Source organism: Poecilia reticulata, chromosome 1 (assembly GCF_904066995.2).
Source record: "Poecilia reticulata chromosome 1, P_reticulata-male-v2, whole genome shotgun sequence".
Lineage (NCBI taxonomy): Eukaryota > Metazoa > Chordata > Actinopteri > Cyprinodontiformes > Poeciliidae > Poecilia > Poecilia reticulata.
In genome coordinates this window covers 19,570,972-19,598,155 of record NC_088830.1, presented here as the reverse complement: position 1 = coordinate 19,598,155, position 27,184 = coordinate 19,570,972, and the positions used below count along the sequence as shown (strand labels likewise).

The window sequence follows — 27,184 nt, the reverse complement described above, 5'->3', positions numbered from 1 at the left end:
ATTTTTAGGTTCGTTTTCATTTTTTTTAATAAAGTTTTAACATTTAAAAACTAGCCTTTCGTACTCTGCTTTGCTTCATACAGAGGGTCTAAGCTCTCGGCTATTGAGAAACGATTGGAGACATGGAGTCTGTTGAAGTTTTAAATCTTTTCCACGTACCCTAACGTGGAAAAGATTTAAAACGTGTCACAGACATTGTCACATTACATTGTCTGTGACATATGTAATGTCAGTTTGGCATTATGAACCTTATGGGAAATTATATGCACTGTAAACAACCATCCCGCACTATGAAGAGAGAAGTGCCGAGCTGCACAGGACAGCTGTTAATGTTAATTCAATATTTGGAAGCATGATCAGTACGGACTGAACTGATTCATTCGGTCTCACTGCCCTCGCTAAAACTACAGGCATTGTTGTTCTAAAGTAGCGCAGAAAATCAACATCATCTTTCACAACTTCTTCTATTCGCTGATTGGCCTGATAGAAAATCTATCGGAGGAATCCAGGTATATGGGAGAAAGGCCAACCTGTGCTGTGAATCGTGATTGGAAACAAGTGGAATTGAATAGGACAGCAATGGACAGGCTAAGTGATCCCTGCCTACACAAAGTGAAGTTAGAGTTGCACATTTTGACCCCAAAGTTCTAGTATTTCATATTTCTATTACCTTAAATAGAAATATGCTTTCAGATGACATTTCTTGAGACTTGCCGCTGTATAAACTAACTGAATTAACAATAAATGCAATCACCTAACAGCCATGCAACTTTTTTGTGATTGTTTCTACCATTTCCCAGCCAAAGCGTTTCCATCTGGTTCTGCACTGCTATCTTAGCCCATACATGAAGTGATTCAAAGCAAAATCTTAAAAACATTAGAAAACATTTTTTCTTAATCTTCAGTGACAATGCTGTAATCATTTTTGCGGATGGAGACTTGTTTTACCCCTTTTTTTAGCGTTTTATTAAGCATTTCATTAAAGATTTTTTATTTAGAAAGATTTTATTTTGTGAATAAATTATTTCCAATTAAAGAAAATGGATTGTAAGAGAAAACTTACAGTGTGGATGACATCTATATTTTTAACCTAATACTTTATTTTTTACATTGAATTTAAACTAGATGTTAAATGAACCTTTTGTTTTATAGAAAAAGAAGAATCACTGCCCTTCAGATGATCTGAACTTCTTGAGGCTGGAATCATTTGGCCTCACCTTTAGTGTATTTCCTCTTAGCTGTAATAGATGACTACACCATCAGCTAATGACATGGTGCTCTGTAATGACTTGACGCAGCGAACAGAAGAACATCAGTTTTAGACCAAGAGTTTTAGCTCTGCTTTTGAGTCAAAGTCAGCACTAGTGTGAGTTAAAGAGTGTGACTCTGCCTGAGATGGATGGATGGATGGATGGATGGATGGATGGATGGATGGATGGATGGATGGATGGATGGATGGATGGATGGATGGATGGATGGATGGATGGATGGATGGATGGATGGATGGATGGATGGATGGATGGATGCAGATTCATTAACTATATATTTTAGAAACTTTACTGACTATCCAGAATTCAAAGCATAAAAATATGTCCCTGAAGTCTTTTATTCTTCTTTCATAGGTTTTAGAACTAACCATCTTTATCCAGGATGGTGTTTTATCAGGTGTCAAAATTCTTTAAAAAGTGCTAAAATGTCCTATCAGGGATTAGAGACTCATTATTTAAATTATTTAATGAGTCAGAGGATCTGTGAGTCCAGAAAAACAAGGTGAATGATGACTAATTGCTTTGCTGCAGAGATGATATTGATGGACAAGTCAGGAAGCATTGTTTTGTTTTGTGATGGGATCAGTAGAGAAATAGCAAAAGATAATTCTACATTTGCATTGATATTCGGTTTGCAGCAGACTGATATGGACCACATTATGCCTCTTTCATATATGTGTATCTTTGGATTGGTAAGATGCAAGGGTTTAAGAACAAAGTGTTTCACCATTGACTTCCTACACTTTTGACATTACTGCAGCTGCCTCAGCTGTTGATGTCAAAACAGTTGACATTAGGTGCCTTTGTGAACGGGTTTAAATAAGTGCATATTGACATCTGTAAATGCTAAAGAATGTCCTGATATCTGTTACACTACATTGGTGGTTTGCCAGCACTGATGAAGACATACTTATCAAATTAATTAATGCACTCCTACTAATCAACATACTGGATCATTCTGCTATTTTGACTGATGAGGTATATTTAATACATCAATAATGAATGAACAACGAAAAAAAAAATCTCCTGGTATTCATGTTTAGGACAAAAAGCTCTATTTTTTTTGTCAGTGTTACTTTCTTTACTTGACACGGCAGCTACATATTTTCAAAACTTTATTGCTGAAAAACAGGCATAGATATATAGTTTGCTTTTAAATGACATAAGGGAATGAAAAAACTATCATCAAACTGCTTTTCTTCCCAAATGGACAGAATATGATATAGTACCAGGGAAATATGTTGTATTCCTAAAATGTGTGTATAAATTGGGGTTCCACTTCTAGTACTGTTCAGAAAGTTTCTGACATGCTGTCATTTTTAATATATAACATAGCCACTGACACATGGATCTTCTTTTTCCCCTTTTTACACATGAGTCATAGTCTTCAGCCACCATAGACACTAGTTTATTGTAGTTAGCCACATCGAAAGCTGATTAGCCACAGAGTAATTAATTCATGCGCTAAAGTGAAATTTAAATCAAAATTTGACATCAAATAAACTAACTTAAACTTAAGTATCTGGGCACATGATATCAACCCAACCAGCGGTGTGGTACGTTTGGTCAGCTGTTTTTAATGCCGTATGTGCTGCGCAATGGCTGCTAAGTCAAGTGCTTTGTTGTTAACTTGTCATTCAGAAATCACTTTCTACATCCTTCATGGTTGTGCAGGAGGTTATATTTCTTCTACTTATGGGTCTAACTCAAATATTTCCAGTTGTGCGATTGCACATCTGTTTCATGTGCGAGTGTATTGTTTTGATTTGTGGGGCGTGGGGAGCATTAGCCCATGCTCACAATGTCCAGGTTTGCCACTGGCAGTACTTTGCAATTTTAAGAGGTTTGTTTTGAAAGGGATATTCAAGTAAACAATAACAATGCGTGAGTAGAGGAAAATATAATTTGGTAGATAAATAAAGCTCTACTTGTTTGGCATTAAGTATGGAGGCAGGATTTATTGAGGACAATAGATGGATAGTCTGGAGTAGTCCTTATATAAAAAGGCCAGGAAAAATAACTATGATTGCTGGAGAAGGAAAATAAAATCTACATTTTGTTAACAGAAATGTATTGGCCACACCTTGTTTTACAATCTTTAGTGTGAAAAGCAAATAGAGTTGACAATTTTTAAGCCTTTAAAAACACATCCAAGCAAATTTTGTAGTTTTACAGATCCACTTTATCTATTTCTTCCCATCACTGAAGTTTGTGACAACTTGACCTTCTTTCTAGATGCTATGTGTTTATTGACACTCGAAACAGGAAAGCTTGTTAGTGTTGGCTGAATAAACCACACTGACACATCAAGGCAACGCCTTAAAATTCTTAGCTTCAATGAATTTTAATGAAGCCCTGGTGATTGACCTTAATGAGAACAATGTTATTAGCAATGCATACGGTTGAGTTGGTTTCTGTTTCTTTTAAAGTCGTTATCTGGCACATTTCCAACCACAGAAACGTTTTATCTTCTGTGCTTCTGTTTTAGTTTTGTAGCATTCAGTTGCCTGTTGCTGTCTCGTTTTAGACGTGTATTTTGTTTTAATCCAGAAATGACTGCATCATAGTGATTTGCACTTTTTTCAAATTATTGTAGGCCTTACTGTAATCATCATGTTCTAAGCCTAAGGTTCTGTGGTTCTAGAAGGACACAATTTATTACAGCTTCTGGTGAATCGTTCTCATTTGTAAAATACATTTTAACTTTTGGCTATTAGCCATAAGCTGATTTACAACAATGTTTTCTAAATCACTGTGTAGGGTTAGGTGAGAAGATGAAAACGATGCTGCAAACCGTCTTCAAATCTCCAAATATTAGATCTAGCTTACTGAACTTTACTTTCCGACATTGTTTCCTTCAACATAATTTACTTATTGAAAAACATATCCACAACCTATTGCACCTTAAGGCACTGTGCAATATAAACCACTCCCATTTATATCTAAGTTCATATAATTTAATTAAATCCTAATGTTATTCAAATCAATCAATTTCTTTCCAGTTTAGTGCTGGAATGTTAATAAAATATATGAGGAGACCCAGCTGATTGCTTTAATGTTCTAGCAGTCCTTCTTCCTGAGATGGCGTGTGGCAACAGTGGCTCTCTATTTACAAGAAGAACTGGGTTCAGTACGAGCAGCCAGACGATGGAAAGGACAGGAAGTCAGAAAAAAGCTCCAGAAGTACTTCCGGTGGGAAAGAAAAATAATATTGTTCTTATTCTGAACCCTCCACACGGACACTCTTACATTTGCATTGTGAAACAATGGATGTGTACATTATACTCTGCTGACTTTTTTAAATCCTAAGACTTTTATCTCATTATTAGAAAAATAATGAGATATTATTTTTCTAATGAAAAATAATATCTCACACGATTTGATTTTGTTGTCATTTTTGCTTTAAAGTGGTCACTTTAAAGTGACCAGCTATATTTTGACCATTTTCTCACATGCTGTTATTGCATGCCGTTCCGTTTGTTTTTCAATTAATGTGAGACAAAATGAACTTTTTCGCTGGTCATTTGGCTGGAAACAACTTTGTGGTCATTTCACACGTGAAGGAAATGTCAACATACCGACATTACACTAGTCTTGGCTGAGATGCATATGATACGCAGTTGATATTGCTGCTTTAATCTTTTAACATGGAGGCTGAGATGAAACAATTTTTTTTCTGAGTGAAGATGTTCTTACAAACTTTGGATAGCTTAGCAAAGAGAATGTTTTTTATGCAAAATATGGAAAGATAGAAATATAACTGTGGCTGAAAAACAGAGAGATTGCATCATAAACAAGGGATGACTAAAAACATGTACATAGATGTAAAAGAACCATTTCAAAATCTCAACTGGGGTGTTGAGTGCTTTATCATCTCGGAGACTACACTTAAATAGCAGATCAAACAAAAAATATGTTGCCTCTTTGTCAAACACAAATGAGCAGAGAACAACTCTGCATAATGTTACACTGGATGTTTTGAAAATCTTTCATCTTTAATGTCTCCACACAGATTCAGTCACATTGGGGAAATGCTAAAAAGCTTTAATTGTTCTAATAGTCAGGATGCTACTTTTAAACTATTTCACTAACATGTACGAATACATGATTAATCAGAAATAATAACGTGACATAATGCTGCTAAAAGACCTGTTAAAAACAAAGTTCTGTTTATAGTGTGCAGGATGTTGACAGAACAACCTTTGTGAGGTTTTGAGTACCTCACAAAGTTCTACAAGAACTTATAGGATAAATTGAAGCGCTGGTGACGTAATTAATAGTAGAGGAAAGACCGAATAAAAAGAAAATCAAACATTCACAAACAAGTTTTCACATTTTGGGCATTTTTTTTCTTGTCCTTCAAGTTTAACTTGTTGGATCGATGGAACATTTAATCAAAGGAAGCCATGCAAGACGTTTATAAAGAAAATCATTATGTGGGGCTAGCTACAACATTCAAATTGTGACCCCTACTATGTGTGCCTTTTAGTTCACATTGCAGCAGCAGAAATAATTTAAAACTCTGGGTTTATTGATGAAAGATGTATTACTTGCTAAGTTGTTAATACTAAATCCTAATTTTAAGAAGTAACTGATAACTAAAGAGGTCTACCAACATTATGTGTAAGTATCTTCAAATTCAAATAAATTTTGTTGATAGAGCACATTTAAATGAACAATTTGTTTATCCGAAGGGCTGAAGTGCTGTACAGTACAAAATCAGTTCGAACCAAGACACAAATATAAACAATAATAAAATACAAAATGAAATAAAAGGTGAATAAATGATGCCACAGAGATTGTTGGAAAATACATGCAAAAATGACAACAAAATCAAATCGTGTCAAAAGTCCCAGAAAATAATTGACGTAAAAAGAAAAACTTAAAAAGCAAGAGAAGAAGACTGTATTATCTAATGGCACCTCGTTCCATCATTTTGGAGCCACGGTTGAATAGACCCAATCTCCTCGGAGCTTCAGTGTAGTTTTTGGTACAACCAGCAGCAGCTTCTCAGCTGATCTGAGGGCCCATGGTGAAACAGAAGAAGATCTGCATGAACTGGCTATGCTGTAGCTAACAGGGCTTTTTCTATTTGAAGTAACCTGAAACTAGCAAAAGTTTAATGGCATCCCTAGTTCATATCTAACATGTCTAATTTGAATGTTGTTATTAATTTAGTTAATTGATTCATATCATTAAAACAAATGGAAATGACATGGACAAGAAAGGGATTGTATCATTAATTGTGGCACCTTCTGCAGAATTCACAGCCCTTTGTTTCCACAGCAGGATGTGCGGCGCAACCTTCCATAGAAAACTGTTCAGGCTGTCTCAGAGCTGATAGGTTGAGTCTTCACACTATAAATGTGACACTCTCCCATGGACTCAATGGGCTTTTACAGTCTTGGCTCAAGTAGGATTTTTTTTTTCTTCTTTTCAGTCATTCTTGAGAGCTTTTAGCTGTATGTTTTGGAGGACTCATTAGTTGCGATTGAGTTTTCTGACACTGGCTAGTATGTTTTGCCCCAGGATACTTTTGTAGTCCTCATACTTTGTTGTGCTCTTCACTAAAGCAGCTCCAGAAGAAAACCAAGCGTTCTCCATGTTTGACAGTTTGTGTCATGCTTAGCTTTCTGTGAAAAGCTTTTGGTCCTCAACTTGAACCCTTCAGTTCCTGCTTTTTGTGCTTTTTTTGTCAAAAGTGGAATCATCCTGAGTTTTCTTCCTGGTTCAAAATAAAACCGATGGTGTAGTGAGAAAGAGATTTGTCTTCACCTTTGAATTTAGCAACTCTGTCAAATCAACCTGGGGTTCCATTTTCTCTTGTGTGAATGTCCTCGGAGATTGGCTACAGTCTGAGGAACATGGATCTGCCCTCATTTGGAAGTAACTCTAATTTCATATCTAATAAGTGCAAAGCTAATGGCCATTTTGACCAAATGAAGCAACACATTTTTTAAAAATCTCTCTTTAGTCCTTCCTAGACATTAAAAGTTACTTTTCAATTTTTAATTAAACTGTGATTTTTTTTTCCTTCGGGGCAGCTTATTAGTTTTCTAAGCTGCAAATCAAGACAAACAAATTATTATTATCATTTTATTTTTGAAATTACTGAAACACTTATTTTGTATCTGTCATCGCTGGAACTCAAGGAGACTCCTTTAACATAAATCTGATACATAATGTGTAAATGATTGAAATAACTGGAATGAAAGAAGCTAAGGGCATTTTGTGTTTACCACAATAAATATGTATGACAACATTTTACCATTTACTGTCTGGTTCTACTTACCACCAACTTGTCCTTGGCACTATGATTCCATTACAATCAGACTCCACCAGATTTCGTCAAAAACTTGTCCACCTGGTGCTCCAGACCTGCCTAGTTTCAAATTCAAAGCTTAAAGCATCTGGTTTGGTAGTAATAATCAAATTTTTCACTCTGTTTACCAAGAGTATTTGTGGTTATTAATGACTTTCAATGGGCATGCAATTAGCGTTTCAAACTCAGCAGGTCCCGTTCATGGTGGTGATTATGATCTTATGTAACCTTCTTCAGGGGAGCGGAGCTTTGACCTAATACTCATTCTGACATTTAATTGCAACAGCTGTCACTGGCAATGTGTTCAACATGCTTAAAGTTTAAGAATATGTTAGTTAACAGAAATAGTGATCTGCTTCAAATGCACGGAATGAGAATAGTTTGAAGTCCTGCAAATGGGATCATTTGTTGACTGGCTGCTCTTTTTGAGCCCAGCTGCCAGTTGAAGCGCCTTTGTGAATATTTGTCTGTTTGAGGAAAAAGAATGAGTATTAATATCCTTCTAAATGGCTTCCAGCTATGTTCAAAGCAAAGTGTTCCCTGTAGAGAGACAGAGACACAAAGCTCTTGCCATGTCACAACAAAGAGCAGTCAGACTCGGTGTTGGACATGCTTTCACACAGAAACAAGATCCAAATTCTTCACCCGCCACCGCTGCTGGGAGGAATTTACAGCTACCTGTCACAGCCAACGTTTCACCCACGTTTGGCAGGTAGATGTGTGTGGAGGTTTTCTCTATACTGTTTAATTTAATTAAATGTTTTACATTTTTAATCAGTTGTATTCTTTTGTGCTAGGGCTTAAATGCTTTTTGTCTTCTGAGAGACTACATCAAGCGCCCAAAACCATTCTGTGTAAATAAAAGGAGCTTCCTTTAGCCGTCAGATGACACCGAAATCTCAGTACGAGCCACCATGGCTGTTCTCAAAAACCCGGCTCTCAGGACTTCTCATGCTTCTGATAGCTCTGTCGACTCTGGCCTATTGCTTCATCCATAGTCAAACATGCCGCCACGTCTTTCATGTGTCCACAAACCTCTCTCATGTTGGGATTAAGCAGAGCAGGATTCAGCAAACAGAGGTCTGTGATGCAAAAGACTGAAACACTTGTAAATGTAACTCTCAAGTTTGTGCCGCATTCCTTTCTGTCTGCTGGGAGTTTAGGTTAGATATCCTGAAGCACTAAATATACATCCTTTGACGAGTTCTATTAATACGCACAAAGGATCAGAAATCTTTGAAGTTAACATTAAGCCCTACATCTTAAACTTTGACTTGAAATGTAGCTCAATTGAATTATTTATTTGACATGCTCCACATGTCTTTCATCAATCGGTCTTTGTGATGAGTCCTCGAGGTGTTCAGGAACATAATGATACCCGACATGGGGACATAAATAAGACTTCCATCATGTCAGCCAAAACTGTTTGACTTAACCTGCAGGTGTGGGTCTATGTTTGCATTATTCTTTCTTTCTGACACATCCAGCACATCCTGACCAGCATGTACATACTGGTGCAATTATTTGTATTTCAAAGAATTTCTAAAGACCCAAGAGGCAGTGAACTTCATTTTCTGCTAAGCTCTTGCTTTTGAAGAAAACCACATAAAACATGAACCTCTCTCTGTTTCTAATATAATAGAAAAGTTAAGAATTTTTGAGGTGAGTTTCTCAAAAATTGTGCCACTAACCTGTGACTTTCTGTTGACAGCGATAGAAAGTTTGGCCCAAATGGGATTTCTGCAGGTCAGCCTTGACATTTTGTTCCAACATGGGTTAAGAAAACTTCTTTAATGTTCTGAAAATGCCTTCACAGAAAATGCATGTCGTTTTGTCATTTGTTTTCTAAAGATGTGTTTGGCAACTATGGCATTAGTAAACTCACATCTTGTTGTTTTTGATGTTTTTATGTTCAGCTGTTTGCTGAAGTGCTGTGCTAATGGTATTATCTTTACTCTGTTTTGAAGATTGGATAACGCTGCTCATAACTCATTTAGGCAGAACTTAGATGACACGTTGTTCTTTTTCTTTAGAGACTCAGTGCTTTATTTTGAAAGTCCTAAAATTCTATGTGTAAACATGAGTGACACAGACAGAACGATGGAAGGAAATAAGAATAAGTATCTCTTTCACTGTGAACAATAAGAAATGAAAAAGGGCTTGCACTGTAATTGGAAAACTGAGACTTGATCAATGTGCGTGAACTGTAACTTAATTATGCAAGCCATGCACAAGAAAAAAACCCAACTGGTTTCACAAAAGAATTCTGCATATATTACTGCTACAGTTGTCTAAGAATTATGAGGTACCAGTAATTAGTCTTTTTTGCAATAGACAACTTCCATTATCATTTAATATAAATCCAGAGTAGCTAATCTTGGTGGCTGAAGTTTGCAACAAGTGAACCATGAACAGTGGTATAAGGTGGTTCATCACTAATCATCTGCTTGTGTGAAACTTGCAATAAGATTGTAAGAACTTGCAAAGCCTTTCTGATAAGAGTAACAATCTGGTAAACTCACAAAGTAGTATGAAATCAAAAATATATTATAAATTTTTATTACTGATGAATTCCCTTACTTTTCTTTCTGGTCATGTAACATGTGCAGAGCTTGCTATACAGTTTTTGAGCCTGGAATTGGTTTAAAGTGATACAATTCTCTTTGGTGTTGGCCCCTCTTGAGCTAGCTGCTGGTGCCAGGACCAACTAATTTGGGTTTACATAAAAAAAAGATACCAGTGGAGCAGTGTCTACTATTGGTAAAATAAAAAAAAGAAGAAGCTAATAGCTCACACACTTTAAACAGAACATTTAAGAATTTTGAGCTATCCCTTTAAGAATTCCACGCATGATGCAATTTATCCTAGAACCAGTAGAAGTCATTTCTGTGTCTGCGACTGAAAGGCAGCTCTGCTGTCACATGCTGCAGCACCATGCAGCGATCACATGCACAGACCCAACAATCACTGGCAATGTCAATGATTGTGGTTAGAGTTCACAAACATCTATGCTGACAATGCTCAGCGCTACAAGTTCAGAAGTGTTTTACCTGTGAGGCACAGAAACAACAGCAGTGCAACATTGAGTGAGATGCATTATGAGCCAACAGGGACATTCACTGTTGTTGTTTTTTTTGTTTTTTTTTTTTCATTTTGCCAGACTTGTGGACTAGCTGATCAGCTGTTGCCTAAGGTATTGTATGCTCTTTTGCTGCAGACACAAGCAACAAAATTTAAATGTATTTAAACAAACATTGATCAATAATTAAGTTTTATTTGTTAGTTGATTGTTTTACATTAATTCAGTCTGAACTGATAAGACAAACATAATATCAGTTCAGTGTGCTCACAGCAGATGAGGTTTTAGAGACATTTTAGAGGCTTCGATTGAATTCCTCCGTTCCAAATTTCTCCTCCTCAAATATTCACAACTCAAATGTTTTGCTCGTTCAGTTTGCACATTTAATAAAAGTAAAGTGTTCACAACAAAACAGTTTCCATTTGCTTCTCAAAAAAATAATATGTATACTTTACAAATGAAAACTTCAGCAATTGCAGTTCTGTTTTCAATTTGTTTTCTCTTCACAGAAATACCAGAAAAATCCAATAGTCATACAAATAAAACAGATTGAATCTATTGCCTGTCTCCAGTATCCCCATAAAAAAAAAAAATAAAAGTTTGTGCTGTGGCGCTACACAGCACAAACAAAGTACATTACTGTATTTCAAAACAGATTTAAAAATATTTTTTCTGACAGGGCCACGTCAATGGACGGAGGCCAACAAATCCACTGCTGCTCATCCAGTGTCTGTGTCACAGGTGGTGATGTGCTCTAGAGCTTCGCAACCACTTTACTGATGACTGACCTTGATAGTAATTAATTGCATGATTTATCAAAAACAGGATGACTCCTGAATTCATTACAGACACTGCTGGAGGGGAGCAAGGTTTTCTAACAACATCTTAGTTTCAAGTTCATCATGTCATACCTTTAATTGGTTATCCACAAATATCATCCCGCTAATTAATTTAACAATGTTTTGTGATGTGTAAAATAATATTAATTTCATTTATATATCATATGAAATGTGGATTATGGGGTTATGCTTCTGGAGCAATAAGAAAGAGGATGGCACAATTACTGTAAAATGCCAATTATGCTTCTACCGTTTAACAAAATATACATTTTGCAAAATTGTCTTTGCAAAAATGCTGGCATCTGTAAATTGCATAAGGTTATACTTCTCCTATTTTTCTCTATTATTCTGAGAAAGAAATGCTTGATTATGCTTGGAAACCTAAAGCAATCCAAACAAAAAGTTTAGTCAAGTTCAATATCAGACAGTTAAAAAAAAAACTGCCTTATTATACAGTATACACAAATATCTGGTTTCAAATGTGCAACAGTGTAGGGGAAGACCCTGGTTAAAAGCACAGCTTCATCATGTAGCACATTTTTAAAACTTCCCACTAAAAAGCAGACACAACATGACAATAAAAGAAAAGATGCAACGTTGACTGAGATTCCTGTAGGCAATGAAAACAATCTTCTGATATGACAGCACTCGAGTCTCTTGCTCTATGCTTTGTTTATTTTCCTTTTTCAAAACCGATATTTATTTTTCTATTGTCATAGAGTAAATATTTTCCTGTACTTTATGCAAGACATTTTGTCACGTCTCATAGCAATATCGAAACATCTGCATGTCTTGTACTTTTTGAGCCAATTATGACTTAATTCCATGGCCAACACCTTTATTTTTCTTTCTCAGTAAGTGAAGCTTTTTTTTGTATTTTAGCTTTAAGTTATAAGACTTTGATATTGTTTTTTATTTACAGCAGGTGAATATGAACAAAGGACAGTTGCAAAAAAATATTTATTTTTTTGTTAAAAGATTATGTTCTTAGATTCTCAGACAACAAGGCTGGTTGTCTGAGTAGGTACATGTAGGCCTGTTTTACTCAAGAAAGCTTTAAAAAGGTTTTACTGTCATGCTCTTAATAAATGACAGATTAATGTCATTTAGTGGAATAACAAACAGCCTGTCTAATAGTTAAAATACAGTTTCAATTCTCACATTACCAAAACCCATCACATGTGGGTCTTGCAGGGAAACATCTCATGGGTGGAAAAGAATCACAGGATGGGGCAGTTGGGTCAGTGACACAGTGATTTTTCACACCTTTTGAGGTGTAAATGTTCCAGGTGCATGTCCTGTCAAGCCGGAATGACAGAACTGTGGACACAAAAAAATTACGAAACCAAACATAATATATATTTTTTTCTGCTATGTAAGGACAATGGATTGTCTGTAGTCAACATACAGCATTTGTCCAGATAATCAAAACATTCCTGCAGTCGTAACTTGATGCTCAGGAAGAGCAAATCAGATGTCACAGTTGGGAAGCAATGAGGGTGTCCCATCAACCCGTCAGGTCCTGAAACCACAAAAATTTTAAAACCTTATAATAGATCAATGTGACTCCGCCTGGACTATACACAGAGTAAAAAGCTTACACGGGGTCCACTCGACCCCTCTTAGGTCCCTGGGAGGGTTAAGCTTGAACATTTCAGAAATACATCATCTGAATATGTTTATGCTAGATTAACAGTTGTGCTCTTTCTTTTTCAGCATGTATAATATGTTTTATATATGATTGTATGCACAGTAATATTGGTATTAAATAAATTTGTCAGCTGCCTTCCTCTGATCATAAAAATCTTAATACTATATGTGTTTGCTTTCACAAGAAGCTAACTTTGAGAAGGTTAGTTTCGACGATAGTATTTTCAGTAGACCTCTTCACATAGGATTAAGACCTTGCTAAGCTCTCAATGGCATAAACGATGTAAAGGAACAATGTTAGATTTTATCAAATCAGGAAGACATCTTTAATTCAAAGACTGTTCTGATGTTGTTATACTTCTATAAGTTACCAAACTTGGGTTAACCTTGCAATTTTCCCTTACATGCTGTCCTCCCTAAACTATAAATCAGCAGCACCTTCCCTTGATGACCCTATCACGTGTTCTGATCCTGACAGCTCTGATGCATCAGTATGCGGCGTGGCTGGAAGATCATGCCACTCTGCCATGTCCATTATCACAAATGGTATCAAGACTGCACCCTAGTTACGTTCCATGACCTTGTCACAATCTTTCTTTATATTAATATATCAATGTCCAACACACCAAGCATCTTATCTGTAAGATGTTATGATTGGTGGATTCCATTTTAGACTGTGAATAGCAAAGCTGTTCTTTCTCAATCACTGCGGACAAATCCACGTCTTGGTTTTGACAGGAAAGGCACTTGGGTTGGCATCTTGCTCTTTTTCAAGAACTAGATGCCATACCAAACAATAACGTTTCTGTCCTCTGTTCTTTTGCCACGCACATGTCTTTGCCCCTTTCCTGTCAGATTACTGTCGAATAAAGGGCACTTATGCAAAAAAATAAAATAAAATAACATATATATATATATATATATATATAAAGCAGAAATCTAAAAAAACAAAAACTCTAGCATTTTATTGATGATAAAAATATTTAATTATCTTAGAAAACATTGTCTCTGCAGGTCATTCTAACAAACTGCCGGTCAAGGTTGAGATAACTGCCCACAATTGTTCACCGGTGTCTCTAACTGTTCACAGTCTCCACTAGAGGTCCTTTGATTATTCGTAGTAGAGCAGGGTGAGGAGGTTTCCTGAAGTATTTGACTATGTCTTTTGTTTTTCTGATATTGGACTTCAGGTAAGGTTCATCACAACACTTTAGTCAAGAAGTCAAGAAGATGTCAGGGATGATTCTCTCCAAACTGACTTCAGCGAACAGACTACAACAGTGTCATCTTGAAACTTGAGGAAGTGCTTGTTTTTGTCGGCACCCTTGCAATCATTTGTCTACAAAATATCAAAAAAAAAAAAAAAAAGGAAATCACTCTGTAGATGACAGCTGTTTTCTTGCTAGGACTGCATTCATTCTTTCTGCCTACAGCCTATATGTTAAAAAGTCTTAAAATCTATCTCACCAAGCCAGCATCAAGATTAATAAGGGACGGGAGTTTCTTCACCAAGAACTGCATTTGAATTATATTAGAACTAATCTCAAAGTAAAATCCACAAATAAAAGCCTTGCATGGATTTTTGAGCCCTTAAGTTGCTTGAGCAGATAATTAAAATGAGCAACAGTAGTGTCCTCCACTCTTCTGTGTGCCTGGTAAGAAAACTGCAACAGGTCAAACTGGCGTCCTATTTCCTCAGTCAGAAAGGCTTTGACCAGTAGCTCAAAGCATTTTAGGACAGCAGAGGTCAAAGCCACCTGCTGAAAATCATTAGGTTCTTTGGATTTTTTTTTTTTTTCTTTTTTTTTGCTGCAGATACAATTATAGATTCCTTTCGGAGCTTGGGAACATCTTGAGCAAAAGGAGACAGATCAAACAGTTCTGTAAAAATATTGTTGGTTGGCACAGATTTTAAGAAGTCTGCCCTTGATCCTTTCAGACCCTGGGCTTTTTCTAATGTTACATCTGTGGAGCACAGACCTGACTGACTGAACACTCAAGCTGGTTTAGAGAAGACAGGACAATTGTCAGAACAATGTCTAAAAAGATAAAAATCATTCATGCATTTGCAAGCTCCAACTGCTCCTTAAGTTCTCCTCCTTGTATCCATCTGCTCCTTTCATTGTTCTGTCCAGTCAGGACTTTCATGCCATCTCATACAGTTTTAAGATTATTAATATTACATTTTTCCTCTGCTCTCATATTGAAGATTGTCCCTTCTAATCTAATACAAAGTTGCTATTTTAGCTTCCACCTTCTCCTTATCTGTACTATATAAGGAGGCATCACGCATTTGTCGTTCATTCCTCACTGTTTTTGTTTCACCATGGTTTAGTGTTTGGAAAAACATTGACCTGCTTTGTGTGTAAAATAAGGAGGGAATTACTTAAACCCTTTTGTTAAGGATCTATGTAGAATTATAAAAACGTCCCGATCGGTGCCTTTTAGGGATTCTTTTGATCACTTCAGAGAATTTTCTGACCACTTTAACAACTTTAGATCTTTTAAAAATAGTTTTTCTTAGTTGCGATAAGTAGTGTTGCTGTTTTACTGAAACATTACACATATCTAATGTTTTCTTCATTCTAGTGAGGCAGGAAACGTACTGAAAAAAGTTACCCAGCATCTTCAAACTGCAATGGTTGAAATCACCAAGAATAAAACATAGGTCAGACAGAGGGACTGGAGACTTTGTGTAACTTGATAAATAGTGTTTGCAGCATTTGTTGTATTGGCGTTTGGATGTATATAGATTATAATCAGAAATATATGCGAATGAAAACCAAAAAGGTTGCAGGGAGATGGACAGCAGCTCTATATCCTCGATGCACACAGACATAAAGGGAAACTCTACTCTCCCAGCCCTTTGGGATTTCCCTCTGAGATCCACTCTCCTTTCCGGTCTCATGGGGGTCCGGAATCCACTGAGGGTTAAACCACTATACTATTCAGGAGTGAACTGAGTTTCAGTGAGGGATATCAAGCAAGAGTCTCTAATTTTTTCTAAGTGAAAGCTGTTCTCCTGATGGTGTGAACAGAGCACCCAGTGGGTCTGGGATATGGTGGAGCTTTAGCCTTCACCTAACCCCACCCCATCTCCCACATTTATTTTTTAATTTTCAGCAATTTAATAAAAGTTCTTGAAAGAACAAAGTATATCAACTGTCATAAGTTAAAAAATGATGACGGAGAATGCTGCAGATTTCTTAAGTCTGACGAAATATCGCAAGAATACCATATCATTCCGATGTCCAATTGGTTGTTGTGATGTGAATCAAGGAAACGCTGGGTCACAGCTAGCAACGTTCATATAGTAGAAAAAATCCGTAATCCATAATGACAATGAATCTCCTCTCCTTTTCCTTCTAATGCTCACTTTTCCCCACTTTTCTATTTTTCACTTTTCTAGCTCTTCACTCAAAAACACACAATCCACACAGACCGCTGCTGATTGTCATGCAGCGCCATCTTGACTATCTTGTCTGTGTTTGTGCATCAATCACCTCAAATCAGTCAGAGTTTATCATCAAGTTGCATTTTTCATGAATCTTGTTTTAACTCTTCCAAATACACCAACTGTTTCTAGCAATGCTGTTCTCTTAATCTGCTTGCTCTGACTCAGTACTTCCCTCCTTACTGATGAACGCCACACTCAGGCTTTTCTTAGACTAAACATATACATGTTGAAATCAAGCCAGAGCCTGGAATACTCACTTTCTTTTGTTGCATCAATCTGCTTTGACCAACCAGGGTGCAATTTGGAACAGTGTGCCCTTCTTGTTGCGAAAGGCCGACTTTAGCACTGAGTGCGGTTTACATTGCTTCTAAATTGCAATGAGCATGGAGATTTATTTATTTTTCTTCTCTTTGATAGCATGGATTGCTGCAGTTGAATGGTGGCAATGTGGTGAAGGAATTGTGCAATCATTGTAGTTGTAAGGAACAGAGAGACAAGGCATAATTGCTTAGTGGCTGTACTGCCATAAGTGTTGCATCAGCTTGCCTACCGCAAGAGCATGATTGGGTCATATTGTAGGCATAACCAAACCAAGACTAGGCGGTGTGCATTGGGGCTCACAACATGGATTTCTGCCTTCATCCCTCCCACGACACCACTCAGAAATGTTGGATAGCATCATCACAACACTAAAAGCACTATGATCTTATCATAGTAGTATTGAACATACGCAAACAGGTATAGGAACTTGCTTGCTATTTTAAATTTCATGGAGAGAGACACTGATGACTTCACCAGCATCCTATTATGACATCCCAGGGTCTGGCACATTTTTGACACTGTTTCTTTTTTTTAATTCTTCCATCCATTCATTATCTAATATTCTCATCCATGAAGAATCACAAGGGGTGCTGGTGCTTTTCTTTAGCGGTCATCAGGCGAGAGGGTGTGGGGTACACCCTAGACAGTTCACCAATTCATCGTAGGGCAACACAGAGATGGACAGAACAGACAATCATGCACGCACACAATCACACCTAAGGAGACCTTTGAGTCCCCAATCACCCTAACAGTCATGGTTTTGGACTGTGGGTGGAAGCCCATTGTACCCAGAGAGAACCCACTTATGCACAGGGAGAGCATGTAAACTCCATGCAGAAAAACACCAGGCTGGGATTTGAACCTGTGCACTCTACAGCCCTGTTGCTTGATTTTAATCTAGTGAAAATGGGGCTCTATAACAAATGTGCAACATGGATTACTTAACATGTATTTTGCGACATCTGCCTCATAATATATTACTTCTAGGCATCGCGAAAGACTTTTTCAGGTATATGAGGCCACGCATTAAAGTTATACACAAGAATCCCGCTACGAATACTGAAAAAAGACAGCATTTGATAAGCAGCCTCAGACATCTTTCTTGGGATGCTTGCAGAAAAGGGTCTTTTCTTACTGATAAGTCGTTATTCCTCATAGACTGTCAAACTAGCAAAGCAGTGTGAAGACAGACTCCTGTGCCCCAGGTGTGGTGTCTGCCCAACAACGCACAGCTCAAACAGATCAAATACGTAGTCTAAGCTGTCTCAGCATGAACTGTGAATGTTGTTCTGATGCAGTGACGGAGCATTTCGACCAAAAGCAAACATTGTCGGTCACATTGTGCCTCTGTCATGCGTTTTGTTGCTTTTTGGATGGAGATGGAAACCATGATAAAAATGATGACTCGTTGGCAGCTTTATCTTTTTGGTTGTTTTTATCCTGGAATAGGGACCACACTGGGAGAAATTCAGTGAACTTCTGAAATGCCACTTGATAAAATTACACTGATATCAGCTTAGTGGTTAAATGCTGTAATCATGTGCTCAAGTGTCCAAGTGTGCTTGTCTTCCTGAAACTTTAGGTTTGTCTTGGTGTGTTTGCGTCGCATTCTAGATTAGTGTGGTAATTTGCTTAGATTTCACCCTAGCATGAATGGTTTCATCACATAAAAAAGTGAAACTACCAAAAGAAACATACCAATAAACATGTGAAATTCAAAAAAAAAAATTAAACCTGGCTTCTTCACTTAATTCTGGCTTGAGGACTGTGCTCAGGTAGTAGTATCTGTTTCACAAACTCTACAGAGAAACATGATAAAAACCACAGCATCTACACTGTGAATGTGAAACATTTATAGAAAACCTATTTCTTTTTAATCTCAAATAAAGAATACATGTGTTCAGATGCTGTGACTGTATCTCTTTCACCTATAACTCACTACAAAAGAGGCTTGTCTGTTATGTTCACAGAGGGAATCCCCTCAACACATTTTTATGACTGATGGGGATTATCAAAGATGTACTTTATTAATCCCCATGGGGTCTTCAGCTCTGGTTCACAGGCATTACCCCAGTCAAGGGCAATGAAAATTTAATCTCTAATACCTACCATGCTCAGGAGAATTTTTAGTCCCCTCAGCTTTTCATTTATGCATCACATTATTCATGATAAACATGATAAAATCTGTACTCTGGCTTAAAGGACACATTGCAAAGTACATCAAAGGTCCTTAATAAAATGCTATCAGTTGGTGAACATATAGCAAGTTAGAATTACCATTATTTTGAGACTTGTTCAAAGTATATTATATGTTTTTTTGTGTATAATTTTTGGTTTAAGATTTGACTGTCAATATGTGGTACACGTGCAGTTTGGGACAAACAGTTAATTAAATAACTTCAGTGTCCAACTTGTATCTGATCTAAACACGAACAGATGCAGTACATCTGAACTGAAACTTTCTGAAACATCCTTCAGATCTTTTGTAAGTCCCTGGACATACACCAGTGAATACATGTTCCTGAATCCTACCAAGAATAAAAGTGAATTTTCTATTTTCTTCCCTTTTTCTGCTTAGCTGTCTCAAATTTTAAAGTTTGTTTTTCTTTTTTCAGGGATTATGAAACAAACATTCTGTGAATTTCAAGAAGAGAATTAACAACTTTTAATTTGGCACTTTTATCTAATCTCCGCATGGTCAGAATTATACTTATATATAGAAACACTTGATCAATGAATTATATTTTTGTCAGATGTATCATAGCATGTTATACTTCGACAGGATCTTTTTTTTTTTTTTGTGGTTGCCAGCAATCTTTTGGTATTGTTCTGGCTGCTGGTGGGTTTCAAGGCACAGGCCCAATTTTTCTATTCAACTCAGGTAATTTCAAGACACTCTCCCAAAAAAAGCAAAGTTAGGTTCAAAAATAGTACACTAATGTTTGGTGTAGTTGTAGCTTAATATCCGCCTGCTGTAACTCTTCCCGAAACGGAATTAATTTCTACATTTGAGAGGTTTTTCCATCCTAGCACCTCATTTTCAGTTTCAACATTCTGATCCAAATTTCCTCCCTCAAATGAGGTGAACCGGTTGGAATAATCAGCTACCATCCAGGAACCATCAAGATTCAAGGGTGCCATAAAATAGAAAATGCTGCTACACCACCGTCACGTTCTATATTGACCGAAGTTTCATATCACACTTTGCACTTCAAGGGTGCTAAACAAAAAAGAATTCCCTGCTGCAAAAGCAACACTGTCAAATCATGTTCAAAATTTTAGCTTAGCCACATGGACCACCCAAAGGCTTTTGGTCAGAGAAGACAGAGATCTAGCTGAAGGCGTTTGTTGTATCATCATCATTACACCTGCAGATTCAGTTGCATTAATAAAAGCCTGAAACCAATACAGTGAGTCTGCGTGTGTGTGTGCAGATGGGCTAATGGCAACAAATAATTTAAACTGCACTTATTCTTTGTCTCTACTCCACTGAAGTCTTTTTTATTTTTATTATTATTATATTTAACAAAAAAAAACAACTAACTAATAGGACTGTCACACCTCAACATGACTACAGGGTACATCACTCTCATCACTCTCACTAGTAGTCTAGTGTACAGACTACTAGACCCCAGTCGGTGTGGCAGATGTGTACACTGCGAAGCTACATGGTGACATGTCCCCAAGCCCTACTCTGTTGAAGGAAGGGAAAAAAAACACAATTGTTATCACATCATAAGACAACTGGATTCAAAACTGCACCCCTTATTAAAATGCAGAGTGCTGTCTCTGGCAGCAGACAATGGCAGCTAAATCCTCTGATGAGGAAAAATTCTCTGCCTTGCCTCCTCTCTGCTGCCTTTGTGCTTGTGTGTGTGTGTGTGTGTGTGTGTGTGCGTGTGTGTCTATGGGTGTATAATACTTGGTTTGGAACTGCTTAAAATGCCTTGCATGATTTACTTTCTCCACCCCAGTCATGGACTTGAATCAAAATCACCCTTTGGTCACAAAGTTATGAACCTGTTGACAGACTAAACTCCTGCATGTCAGAAGGGCATTCATGAAAAATAATTTGTAAATGAAATGCTTTTTAGTTGGGTTACTTAATTTTAATTTGTAGGGTTTATGAACAAAATTCAACATTACTTCATGTTTACACATTAAAAGCAAAGTGCTTGCATTGTCACATGGATACATTTAGCTTTGGCAATGCTGGTTTATTAACTGAGGGGGTATTTTACACAAAGCTTTTCAATTAGAATTTAGTACCTAGAATTACTTCATAAATTTGAATTTGTCTGATGTAAGAAAAAAGTCAATATTTTAACTTTTTTTCTGTCCTATGTTTAAGCTGTAGTATTGACACGATTCAAAACGTCACAGTCACAGCTTCTGCAGCTGCCCACCTGCACCAGATGGGTTATGCATAATTAAGATGATAACCCACAGCAGAAATCTGAACCTGTCACCTTGTTGAAAATAAGACTGACCAGCCCAGGGGCATACTTATTCCAGATGCTCACGAGTTCCTACTGTTCTGCTTTCAAACTGACTGTAGTGCTGGGCTGAGCTTTGGTCATAAAAAAAGGTTTAGTTTATATATGTTTTTAAACTCGTATAAAACAGCTTTTATTTGAGGTTTTGCTATTGTGTTTGTTTTTCACCCAGGTTCTTAACAATGTACCCAATATAATTGTTTGTCATGTATTTTGAAAATGAACAGAAATAAAGCTGTTTAAAAAAACTGCTTTTAACAAAAATTAACTTGGATTTTCTTCCTTATTTATTTAATTATGGCTGTTTTTATTTTTCAGTATATGGAGCTTGCAAATACATTCACTTGAAAATACATTATTCTGACCCGAGTTATCTGTTTTATAGCCATGATTTGTGGTGGTTTGAGAACACCAGGCCTTTTAACACACAAACTAGTCACTAATTAGAACTACTCTCTACTATATAACAGTACAGTCTAAAACAACACCTCATACTGTCTCTTGAAATTGATACAATACCCACACGGTGGTGTTTGAACTCTTAAACACACACTTTTTTTTTAAGAAAATCACCAATGTGACATTGTTTTAAAAGTACAAAATGTTTGTTGATCTTTAATAATCACAAAGTGACAACAAATATATTTCGTCACCTAAACTTTTTCACATCTGCAGTCTGTGACAAGCCTGGGAAGAGAACCAAGTTAGGACATGCCACCAGTGAGGATATTACGGAAAAAATATATACCATCAAAAACCTAAACATATACAGTTTGCTAAAAATAATTGAGACTTTAACTAGGACGGTGGGTTTTGGTCTGGTGAGACTAAAGCTGAAATATTTGGCAACAAGACTTCAGTTGTAGTCTGGCATGACACAAAGTGAGCATGTGAAAACCCATCTTATGTTCACTTACAGTTGGAATTCTGTGAAGTTATGGGACAGTTTCTCCCTCAAAGACATTAAAATCAACAATACAATAACTAAAGATAAAGTAAAATATATATAGCCTCCATAAGTAGAATTCTTCACAACTTATTTTTCTGCAAATGTCCCTGCCTTTAGCCTCAGTTTTAGGTCAGATACTTCTTAACATCTGAGCTTAAAATTCAATATGGAAACTATATTTATACATATCTGTTTTTAATTCTGTATGAACTGATGATTATTTCACACTGGAATCTATTTACACTATTAACATTCACCAGCCTTTCTTTTTTGAAAGGTCAAGAGTTTTCAGGCAACATTAGTTAAGGTCTGTTAAATGTAAATAAGTGACTGTTGCAGCTTGTCCTTGTTTCCACAGCTGAATCAATTCATCAGTTTGTGATCAAATCAGTGTCCGTTTAGTCGTTGTGCGACAGTTTAATAAATCACACGTTAAGAGCTTCATATGTCTTCCCAAGTGTTTAAATCTGCGCCGTTTCCAGGATGGCTTGATAAATGACAGCCAGTATTTTCAAGGGTGATGTCTGCATGTCATTTTCTGAAAATACTGTTTGGTCTGTAACAGCTGTGCCGATTGCAGAAACACACTTTATAAGGCGGCTTTAGAAAGAGAATGGATATCTTTTGAAAAGACATAAATCCCTAAACACCCACCATGACACTAAGTCCTGTCCCCTGATCCGTCCTCACATGTTGCACTCGTATCAAATTCAGAAATTCTGTGGCATTACTATTTTTTATTCCTCACACCTAATAGCAGCAACTGCTCTGTTAGTGTCTTGTGCTGCTGCGTGGCTGGCCTGACAAAGCCAACATGAAAGAACAGTGGGAGACATAGTCGTTTTACCAGTTCAACCTTTGAAGCTGTTTCCTGTTGGATCATTAAAGCAAGAAAACACCCTGTAGCTCCAAACGGCACATATAGCTGGATGCATTAATGTTATGAGACCACCATTAATTAAGTTTTTATCTGAGCAATTGCTGGTTGCCCAGAGTATTCTTATAGCTTTCAGATTTATTTTTTTTTGTCCAGCCTATTATTTCTATTACTAAATATTTATCCTATTTTAGATAATATGGTTCATATTTATTCTAAACTCAAATAGTAATAATTACAGTTAGCATCTCAAAACAACACATAAATATATGCGTCATATTTTTTTCTGACAATAAGTGCTGCAATTAAATAACTAAGTAAAATAACATGTGTTTTCAATTACATATGAAATCACTGGTGATGCCAGTTTATCTTCAAACGTGTTGGTAAGTTTCACAGTTTGCTATATGAGGGTAAAAATGAGCAGCGTGAAGATGAAAATATATGTATTGGAGCTGAAAGTGTGAGGTAGGCAGTTAGTTGGCACTATAAGGGAACAAGATGATACAGGTTTACAGGATAAATAACAACACCAAGATGCATTCAGGTACGAATGCACTGAGACCAGAAAAGGAACATGATGTGGGTGTGAATGTCAAGTAGATTCAGCAAGTCTTTAAACATCTAACGTATGGTGGTATGTATGTGTACATATATCAACAAAATAATCTGCCCAATTTTCTAGATAATGATTAGAAATGAACTTTTTCAAAGACTTTATTGAGTACAGTGGATACATACTTTCTTTGTTACTGTCGTGCTTGATTCAAGTTGCTTGGACAGCAACAAAGGAAAAAATATATATATTTTTTTTTTTTTCATAGTTTGGCTGGTCTTGCGACTTACAAGGTGCAACTTATATCTTGCTTTCCTTTTCGTGATGCATTTTCTGACTGATGCATTAAATGCTAATTCAAATAGACTGACGGGAACCAAGGAGTTGCCATTTACAGACTCAAAGATGGCTAATTCTGACAGTGGTGCAGTTACGTCTCAACGCCCTGATAGTTGCCAAGTAGATGAATATAAATGACTTTGCAAGCAGGCCTTCTTGGTATTACCTATACAACTGCCTCTCTATCACCATGGATTTTCTGCATGCGTCGCTGAAGCCAGTTGATCAATGATTCATGAGTTTGTTGAAAAGAAGGTAACTGAACACAACATGTCATGGATCATATCGTCAATATAGATGAAGTTCACCCTCACGTTTGAACAAAATCTTAATAAATGTGACTAAAAGACCAGTGTGACTGTTAGATGTTTTCTTCTTTTTCTTCACGATTCACTCTTTGACTGTTGTGACTTTCACACCAATATGATGTATTGTCCAAAAGATACTATTTTTGTAAATATGTGCCCAACTGAAAGATACATTGTCTCTGATTCGCTTCCCATTTTCTTGTCTTTGCTACTTTAAATTTTATTTGCCTCATTTAATTTTAAAGCGAATCCTCTCCTCTTACTTGCCATGTAGGAAAGAAAACAAGAAAATAAGCAAAACAAAAAGAAAACTGGGTTGAAAATATGATGGAGAGTAAAAGGAGGAGTTTCCCTTTGTGCACGTAATAAGGTCGTTTTCAAGTTTGGGCAAGGGCTGAATAAAACCTTGACATTTACCAAAGGAGACAATGTTGTGCCACCATTCTTTGTTCCAGCAGCTTCCAAACTGACACTCTGTTATTTTCATTCACTCATCCTAATTAGGATTCATAAAGAAAAGGACAGATGATACACAACAATTGGGAATATGGTGTATTTGGTTGCTTTCTCGGTTCTTTTGAATGTTTTTGTTTAATTTGTTTAATGCTTATATATTGGGAATATGAGTTTTAACTCTGCTTTGGAGTCAAAGTATTCACTAGAGTATGTTAGAGTCCGACTCTGTCTGAATAGACAGACAGACCACAGTGAGCTGCATAAGATCCTAATAAAATACATTTTACTTGTGGTTATTGTGGTTGTAACATGACATAATTTGAAAACATTCAGAAGTTATTAATACGTTGCAAGGTGCGCGTCACCGTATGTAATAATAGGCTCTGTTGTGTTACAATGAACTTAACCAGAAGACAGATGGGCTCTACGCCGGTCATGCATGTAACCCATCAAAGTTGGAAGATGCATGTTGAGCATGCGACATCTCTGTACTCTGCACATGTAAAAAAAAACTGTTTTGTTTCTGTTAATTTAAAACTTGTTAAATTTTTTTTTCAAGACTACAAATTGTCAGTATATGAAAACAGGGCCTTGAATCGATTCTGTGCCTGCAGCATCATTTCAGGTGCTCTATACTTTTTGGAGTATTCGACCAGCATGAAAGCCTCTGTCTTTTTGAAAACCATCTCACGTCCACACAGACAGCCTTGTCATAGCTGCATGCATGTATAGGAAAGTGTGTGTGTGTGTGCGTGTGTGTGTGTGCGCATGCACGTGTGTGTGTGTGTTATAAATCGAGTTTTTCGACTGCAGTGAAACAAAAGTACATCAATGATACTCAAACCTTCCTCTCACCCCATTGACTCCCATTTTTTTCTCTACGCCACAGCTCTGCTCTCACAGATATCGCACTGCTCTCTTATTTTCTCACCCTCTGTAACCTATTCTCAGCCTCTCTCCCTTTCTTGCTTCTCTTCTCTCCTGGTGCCCTTCCTTTAGCCCATCCCCAGAATTACTACTTATTATTCAGTTCAGGGAGGCTGCAGGCAGAATTGCTCTACCTCCCCAAACTGCTGCTGCAGGACTTGGCCTTTTTATTTCTCTCTCTCTCTCTCTTCCTCTGTCTGATAACCAGACATTTCCCCTCACCTTCTTCTCTAATTCTACTGAAACTATGCACCTAAAGCCTTGGCTTACAGTCCAACACGCTTAGTGTTTAACTCCTTTCATTCCGCTTGAGCTGCTTTTCTTCTTTTAAGGATGCTTCAAGTATTAGATCACCAGTAAATCTACAGCTGTACAATTACCCGAGTAGTGCTCCTCCATCGTCTTTATAATGCAGCATTTGTTAAACATTTAGGAAGCTGTTATTTTTTAAAAGCTAAGTAGTTTTAGACATTATCAATTGTACATTATACATAAGGAATGCAATATCTACACTGGCCAGGTAGATCTCTCAGTCACATCATCTGTATTTCTTTTTCATTTGGAATTGCTTGGTTGGTATGTCAAAGATACTTTCCTTTCTCCCAGGTGGTTCCTGGACATTCTCAGTTTGTGATGGAAAAAAAGAAAATGGGAGATAACAATTTTAGTTGAGCTGGACTGACTTTGACTAATAATAAACTATCAGCTTAATGGTGTCTCGGCTCATTCTTTCTGAAAGGACAATGCATGAACTGAATATTGTAGAACCTAATGTCAGATAAATCAATTACAGACTTCAGATACACTTTGAATATGCTTTACTAACATCTGGCAGTCAAACAAAGGACACACTGAGGGGATTGACGAACAGATGGCCCATTTGGTACTTTATTGTTTTCTCTTTTTTGTCTTTTTTTTGTTCCTAACCCTGTCTTTGTTTCAGTTCTCTCTTTGTACTTGCAATTCATTTTCTTGTTTAGATCTGACTGTTGCATTATTTGCTCACTTTTGAAAATGTGTCTAGTAGAAACATGTCTCAATTCTTTATACTCTCAAGGTAACCTTCTTTGATTCATGTTGTGAATCACACAAACATCCATGCTTTTTGAAACCTTTTGTGTTTAATTAGTGTCCATAGTTGCTTACTATTGGTTTATACTGACTGTTGCTCCTTTATTCTATATTAACCAAACAAAGTCTTGGTTTAATACCATCTGTAGCCCACTTGACCCCAGATACTGATAGCCAGTGACAGGCCTGGAGTCTTACCACCAGCGAATGTAATGAGAGGAGTAAGTAAACAGCTTCAGCTATTAAACATAAGAGGGCTTGTGCCTGAA

At 36.9% G+C, this 27,184-nt stretch overlaps 1 protein-coding gene across 2 annotated transcripts in view; it reads left to right on the top strand.

The window, feature by feature from the left end:
- The window catches only part of ctnna2 (catenin (cadherin-associated protein), alpha 2), a 322,747-nt gene that overhangs the window by 177,979 nt on the left and 117,584 nt on the right, over positions 1–27,184 (top strand). The window lies entirely within an intron of this gene.